Source organism: Schistocerca nitens, chromosome 8, assembly GCF_023898315.1.
Source record: "Schistocerca nitens isolate TAMUIC-IGC-003100 chromosome 8, iqSchNite1.1, whole genome shotgun sequence".
In the NCBI taxonomy this organism is placed as follows: Eukaryota; Metazoa; Arthropoda; class Insecta; order Orthoptera; family Acrididae; genus Schistocerca; species Schistocerca nitens.
The window spans coordinates 128,196,736-128,204,950 of NC_064621.1; positions in this window are offsets into that span (position 1 = coordinate 128,196,736).

The window sequence follows — 8,215 nt, forward strand, 5'->3', positions numbered from 1 at the left end:
CGATGGATGAGCACGATTTTGCAAAGAGCTATTAAACAGTGATTTTGAGTGTGATAACAGTGATAAAAATCTAGATTACCACGATACAGAGAGTAATGTCAGCAGTAATAATGAAGAAAATATGGTAAGTAGTGTCACTAACATCATATTTACCTTAGCATGTAAACGATATGTACTTCAATTAACATATTATACGTGCTGTGGAGAAATGGAGATGCTGTTTTCTGTAGTTACCACGTTATACATGCTACAAATTAATACAGAGAACTACAACTGATGGATATGCACTGTAACATTCTCTTGTGCAAACGTTTGTGTGAATATCATCTTTTAAAGTGTGTAGCTTGCTTGGTTAGGTAATGTAATGTATACACAAAGTAATTTTGACGTATTTTTCGTTAAGGTTTGTTAATAAGAACTGTACTAGAAATATAATTGTAAACGAATTTCAGTGTGTGTTTCTCGAAGTATATCTTTTCTTATTGAAATTACATTAGGCCTACCGATTTCTTTCCTTTTTCTTTTAGAATAAAACAGATCCTAAGAAAGGCGAACAGAGATGTGGCAGGAAAAGAAAGAGAAGTATGAACCAAGAACAGAAATCTAAAGAAGCTCGCAATAGAGGTTTAGCTCATGTTCAGAAACGAGGGAAAGGGAATGAGAGTCACAGCCGCGAAGCTGGTCCTAAAAGTAACTGCAGGAAAAGGTCTTTTCAATTATTCAACGAGGGAGAGAGAATGCATATCTTTCAGAAGTTTTGGAATATGGGAAACGATGCCTTGCTGAACGCCTACCTTCATGGTGGCATGCAAGCAACCGAAACAAAGAGAAAAAGAAATAAAACTGACAGTGCATCAGGACGGAGTACAATTGTATTGTATTCTGTGATGTCATCTACTGGAAAGCGCATTGAAGTTTGTAAGACTGCTCTCTTGTATATTCATGGACTACAAAGTAGCAGGGGTCGTTTAGAGTACTTAAGATCCAAACAAAGGAAGGTTGTAAAACGCAATCACGAGATGGAAAGGGGAAACACCAACATTATCCTAAAAAGAATTCGAGTGCAGATATTGAATTTGTCGATACTTTCATGAATAGACTGTCAACATATACCAGTCATTACAAATGGCTATGAGCACTATGCGACTTAACTTCTGAGGTCATCAGTCGCCTAGAACTTAGAACTAATTAAACCTAACTAACCTAAGGACATCACACACATCCATGCCCGAGGCCGGATTGGAAACTGCGACCGTAGCGGTCGTTCGGCTCCAGACTGTAGCGCCTAGAACCAGTCATTACAAAAGAGATGATAGTCCAAATAGGAAATTCATGAGCATCAGCATGGAGTACACAATAGAACGCTGTTATGACCAACACAAGAATGCGAACAACTGCAGAAATAACCTCTATCCAGTGATAAATTTCGAAGGATTTTTGTAGGAGAGCACAACATATCCTTTAAAAACCTAAATCAGACACTTGCATCATATGCAGTTGCCTACATATTAAAATAGAAAATACAGAAAAGGAGAAAGACCAAAACTTATCAAAATCCTTATCTGCTACACTTATGTTACAGCAGCGCAAAGCGAAACCAAGACAGTATGTTATTACGCTAGCTACAGAAGAGTCAGAGAAAGATCAAGGTATTTATGTCATTACGTTTGATTCGGCCCTACCAACTCCCAAACTTTCACCCTTCTGCAAAAAGAAACTCTTCTGTTACAATCTCAGTCTCCGTTCTCGTTCAGAAAAATGAGGATATTTCTATATGTGGGATGAAAAAACTGCTTCTAGAGGAGCAGGTAAATTTGGCAATTGTTTACTGAAGCACTTTGAAGGCCATGATATTCGGGGAGAGAAGTTGATAGTCATATCTGACAAATGTGGAATCCAAAACAAAAACTGGACCATTGCTCCAGTACGGTTGAACTTACAGCAGGGGATCGATTCAAAACTGTCACATATACATTTCCGCAAGTATGGCGTACAATGTTGCTTTCTGGCTGTGATTTTGGCGTTGTTGAGAAATATGTACGGTATCATTTCCAGCATGTATTCTCGCCTAAGGAGTAGATAACGGTCTTGAAGAAGTGTCAGAAGAAGAAACCTGTGATTGTCTACCATATGACCAAAGGTGACTTTGTAAAGGTTTCAGACATGCGGGACAACTTCAATAAGGCTTGTAAAACTGTTTCTGGCGAAAAGTTTGGTATTAGAAATGTTGTGAAGATGGAGTTGTCAAGGCAGGAACCCGAAAAAATGAAAGTATTTAATTTATATCATGGTAAAATGGATACTGTATCAATAAGGCGAAGAGGTCGTCCAGTACAGTTCCTCTAAGGCTTCAATCCTACACAGAGGTCCAAAACCCAATGACGCAACCAAATTGAATGTCATTCTATCTCGTTTACCATACATACCAGAAGTACGTCATGCTTATTACAAGACATTAAAAACAACTGACCATTCCAAGGCAAACGATGAGAGCAGTGACAGTGAAATTTGAATACCATTATTAGTGTTTTCAGTTATTAAAACTGTTAAATTTAATTAAATTACATTGTGTCATTATTATCGGCTAACTTCGTAGTGTCAGATTTTCCCGTGGGAATTGAACATTTTTAATGCAATAACAAGGTATCTACATTTTACGTTAACGAATAACATGGTATCTACCTTATAATTTGTGCAAATGTGTTATGTATCGCTTCTTTTTACCGATAAAAAATTTATTTCCACTTTGTAACCTTACCAGTGCGTTCCTTAATATTCTAATACTTAGAGAAAACTTGAAGAAAAAATATACCTTAGTGAAATGTGTTGTTATATTTTTATGAAACTTCATATTCTAATATCTTCAAACCACTGAGACGTCAATTACCATGATTTAAGCTCGAGGCCCACATATGGCTAAGATCATCTTTTACTAGTACAATCTTGTCATCGGCAAAATTCAGAATAAATATCTTACTGTCCTTTATTGTCATTCCTTTAACCTGTCACTTTCTATGCCAAGTAGGCAAGACTGCTCCTAGAAAAAGTTTCAAGAGGGTCGGTGAGAGCCCAGATCCAAGTCACAGACCCTCATTCATCTCCAATTTTTCTGTCCAACTATTTCTAGTCCTTACTCTCGCTGTGATATTTTCATGTAATTTCATAACAGTCTTTAAAAAATCTTTGATCTATCTCTCTCAGCTTTTCCTACAATTTTTTGGGTAGTTCCTTAGCGTATGCTTTCTTTATGTCAATCAGTGCAACATGCGTCTCCAGTCCAACGTTTGTGCGTTTTTCAACACCTATTAGTTTCAGAGACGTACAGTACAATTCGATGGAACAGTACCTCTACAGTATTTCCTGGACGCTGGACTGAAGCGAGAGGTCTTGTTGCATGGCCTGCGAGGTCTCCTGACTTGAATTCCCTTTATTATTACCTATGGGTATATCTAAAGTCACTTGCGTATGAGATCCTACTGGATACGGAGATGGAATTAGTTTCCGGAATTGTATCTGGCTGTGATGTGATTCGATATCTGTCAGGATGCTTCAGAATCATGTTCGCCGATGTCATGTTTGCATTGAGGTTGATGATCGTCAGTTTCAGCATATTTTGTAAGATACAGTACAAATGGTACGTTCATTGTGTTAGTGATGGTATTTGCAGTTAACTAATCTATACAAAAAGTACACAGTTATGACTTTATTCCGATTATCTGCTTAATCCAGCTTCTCCGATCCCAGGTTCCCTACCTCACACTGTGCCGTGGAACATCCTGTATGTCCTTTTAAAATTTTCCACCTCTTACGGCAAGAATCTGTATACCCCAAATGACAACACGATCAGTTTTTCAACTAGAAATTGAAGACGGGATGCTATACAGAGCGAAATGAAACTCAGAGGAACTATCGTGGAAGTAACACGCCTGAATACTGAATACGTACATGAACTGTAAACCAAATACTTCACAGCTTTATAGTATGTTAAACCGCACCTTATATTTACGGTGTATGCAAGGACAAATATTCTTGGCGTATGTTACCTGCATTCTCTAATAACCTGAGCTTGTGAATGCGATGAATTTCAGTAACGTTGTTTCAAGTGCAGGATACCTAGCAGAACTGCATCAGAGTAACTTACCTGCTTCGCTGTAAATATTTTACAATGCAATAAACAGCAGTGGGTACGGATGCGTTATGAAAGTCCTGATAAATGGAACGCAAGTTTAATAAGCAAGGTACTTCATGAAAATACATATAGGCAAACACATATGGCGGAAACCGGTAGTTCGAAGAAAAAGCCGTGAGTTAATGAATACGCGAAGTACACACCTCAACAAAAAGTTGAAATATCATAGACTACAATGGCCTCTTACCGTACACCCAATGGGGTTTGTATAATACCTTATTAACAAAATAAACATAGTTCATTCTGAAAACAAGAACGATTTCGATTAGCTACAAAAACTCATTACAAAACAAAGCAGGCTCTCTCCTAAATGTACAACATGAAACGAAAAACTGTGAAAATCTTTATCTCATGATGATGATTGTCTGTCTTTAGTAGTACGTACTCCCCACATGTGGATGAGTTCTTCCATTCTGCGAGGCATGCTCTGGATGAGACCAACAAGCTTACCTTGGGGTACGAGGTCACACTCTTCAGTGACAGCTTCAATGGGGTCCTTAAATTTGTCACATGGATTCCGACGCTGTGCAGTGGCCATCCTCAGCAGAACCCAAGCAAGCTTAAGGGGCTCCGGAACGCCCTATACTTGCAATGTTAAAATAACGCTTATAAATTACATCTTTCCTCACAAAGTATTTGAGGTAGGAAGTTGAACTTTTTACAGATTATTTATTGGAATATGGGCTACAACTTAACACAGGGATTTTACAAAATTTTAGTTCAGTTATTAAAGATGATTTTTTTTCAATTGTAATGAAAATTCACAACATTTTTTTGCAATTTTTTATTTATATATTCAAAAATATACAGTTTTTTGGAAAAAGGCTGTGTTAAATTATGCAGAAGGTACTGTGTAACATTTACTGAAAGTTTGAAACAAATATGTTTGGAAGATCCTTAGAAAACATGTAATTAGTATGAGAAAATAAAAGTTTTGGGAATCGAGCGACAAAGATTGGATTAACTTTTTAGTGCATTCCAGATCCATAGGATGGATTATCTTCATCCTCTGCAAACTCCTCCTCCAGCTTCCTCTTGTTCCTCCTCCTGTTTACTCTTGTTTGTATTTCTAGACTCTTTACAGCCCTGTCTGCAGCCCGAAGGCGTTCCTTGTCTAAAGCAAGCATCGCTCGTACCATGTTAGAACCTATCTTCATTCCCATATTTCTAAATACCTTTGGCTTTCCAACATTTCTCCTTTTCTTAAAAGCCTTCAGAGGATTTCTAATAACTTTACTTTTACTCATTATTATACTTCAACAAAACAGAGACTCAAGAAACAGAATTAATTACGAATATTTTCGAGATAACGACACAGTAAATAAACATGAAACAATCGACAATCACACCAGCGATATATATTGAACCATCACAGGTTAGCCACAACACATACTTTATCTCACATCACTAAAATGTACCTGATGAACACGGACGTTAATAATACCATTTGACAGCAGTTTAATAGCGCCACAGTGGGTCACGCCCATGTAGAACACATTTCAAAAAAAATTTAAAAATAGTTGTAGTCTTCGGAATTGAATAAATTATATAACTATTAAAAGGTAATAGTCTGCAGATTCAGAAAACGCAAAAAAGTAAAAATTGAACTTTTCATGATTTTGAGCCTTTCCGGAGCCCCTTAATTTTGTTCGTGTCTAGGGACTGTGCTGGCTAATGTGTTCAGGTGACGTTGCATCTTTGAAGATACCATTACACGGCTAGAGTACAGAGTGGTCTTCCAGTGTTATCGACTGGGCCTTCACCTCTGTAGGGCCTAACAATTGCTTTTAGGGTGTCATGTAGGTGATTGAAATTAAAGTTTTCCGCCGTGCCATCATTATGGCGACTCGGAACATTACGTTTCCACCTACAAACGGATGGACTTCCTGTACGTATCGGCATCCCTGGTGTCGTCTAGCGCTTCTCCGAACCCTATAACGTCTATTTTCTGGTCGAAAACCAATCCTGGGCTCATCAGAAAACATGACAGTCCCCTATTCAGCAGTGATCCAGTGATGATGTGCAGGAGCCCAAGTCCTTCAATGTCGTAGGCTCTGTTGGTTCAGTGCAAAACTTCTCATTGGTCTTCTCGAATGAAGACCAACCTGATGTAATTTTCTATGCACTCTTTGGTCTGGGGTGCGAATCCCTGTTGCTCGGAAGAAGTAATTGCCCGTACTTTGTGGAGTTGATGTTGGGCACCTGCAAGCCGACAATAGAAGGAAACGATTCCGCATTGGTGTTGTTATACAAGGACGACCACTGGTCCAGTTGACATCACAGTAGCTGAGAAGGATGCCATGGGTCTGATGATGGTCATGTGATATGACCGAAACCGGTCACCTATGTTCTTGTCATATACGTGGTGTGATTAAGCCTGAATTTTCAAAACAAAAAATTTTAGGCAAATTATGTTGAGGGATTTGATATTGACGAATATACACTCCTGGAAATGGAAAAAAGAACACATTGACACCGGTGTGTCAGACCCACCATACTTGCTCCGGACACTGCGAGAGGGCTGTACAAGCAATGATCACACGCACGGCACAGCGGACACACCAGGAACCGCGGTGTTGGCCGTCGAATGGCGCTAGCTGCGCAGCATTTGTGCACCGCCGCCGTCAGTGTCAGCCAGTTTGCCGTGGCATACGGGGCTCCATCGCAGTCTTTAACACTGGTAGCATGCCGCGACAGCGTGTACGTGAACCGTATGTGCAGTTGACGGACTTTGAGCGAGGGCGTATAGTGGGCATGCGGGAGGCCGGGTGGACGTACCGCCGAATTGCTCAACACGTGGGGCGTGAGGTCTCCACAGTACATCGATGTTGTCGCCAGTGGTCGGCGGAAGGTGCACGTGCCCGTCGACCTGGGACCGGACCGCAGCGACGCACGGATGCACGCCAAGACCGTAGGATCCTACGCAGTGCCGTAGGGGACCGCACCACCACTTCCCAGCAAATTAGGGACACTGTTGCTCCTGGGGTATCGGCGAGGACCATTCGCAACCGTCTCCATGAAGCTGGGCTACGGTCCCGCACACCGTTAGGCCGTCTTCCGCTCACGCCCCAACATCGTGCAGCCCGCCTCCAGTGGTGTCGCGACAGGCGTGAATGGAGGGACGAATGGAGACGTGTCGTCTTCAGCGATGAGAGTCGCTTCTGCCTTGGTGCCAATGATGGTCGTATGCGTGTTTGGCGCCGTGCAGGTGAGCGCCACAATCAGGACTGCATACGACCGAGGCACACAGGGCCAACACCCGTCATCATGGTGTGGGGAGCGATCTCCTACACTGGCCGTACATCACTGGTGATCGTCGAGGGGACACTGAATAGTGCACGGTACATCCAAACCGTCATCGAACCTATCGTTCTACCATTCCTAGACCGGCAAGGGAACTTGCTGTTCCAACAGGACAATGCACGTCCGCATGTATCCCGTGCCACCCAACGTGCTCTAGAAGGTGTAAGTCAACTACCCTGGCCAGCAAGATCTCCGGATCTGTCCCCCATTGAGCATGTTTGGGACTGGATGAAGCGTTGTCTCACGCGGTCTGCACGTCCAGCACGAACGCTGGTCCAACTGAGGCGCCAGGTGGAAATGGCATGGCAAGCCGTTCCACAGGACTACATCCAGCATCTCTACGATCGTCTCCATGGGAGAATAGCAGCCTGCATTGCTGCGAAAGGTGGATATACACTGTACTAGTGCCGACATTGTGCATGCTCTGTTGCCTGTGGTTCTGTCAGTGTGATCATGTGATGTATCTGACCCCAGGAATGTGTCAATAAAGTTTCCCCTTCCTGGGACAATGAATTCACGGTGTTCTTATTTCAATTTCCAGGAGTGTATATTTGACTTCTTTCTCTTCATTACTACTGATGTGAGCTGCACGGTCGGTAGTAAGTCAAAGTGTTTGTATGCCGCCACTCCAGCTCAGCATCTGCTACTTCAGTGGTGTCTTAGAACAGTGCAGTCAATACTGACTTGAGCTAGTTGTCTACGTTCGTTAGAAGAAAGACATGG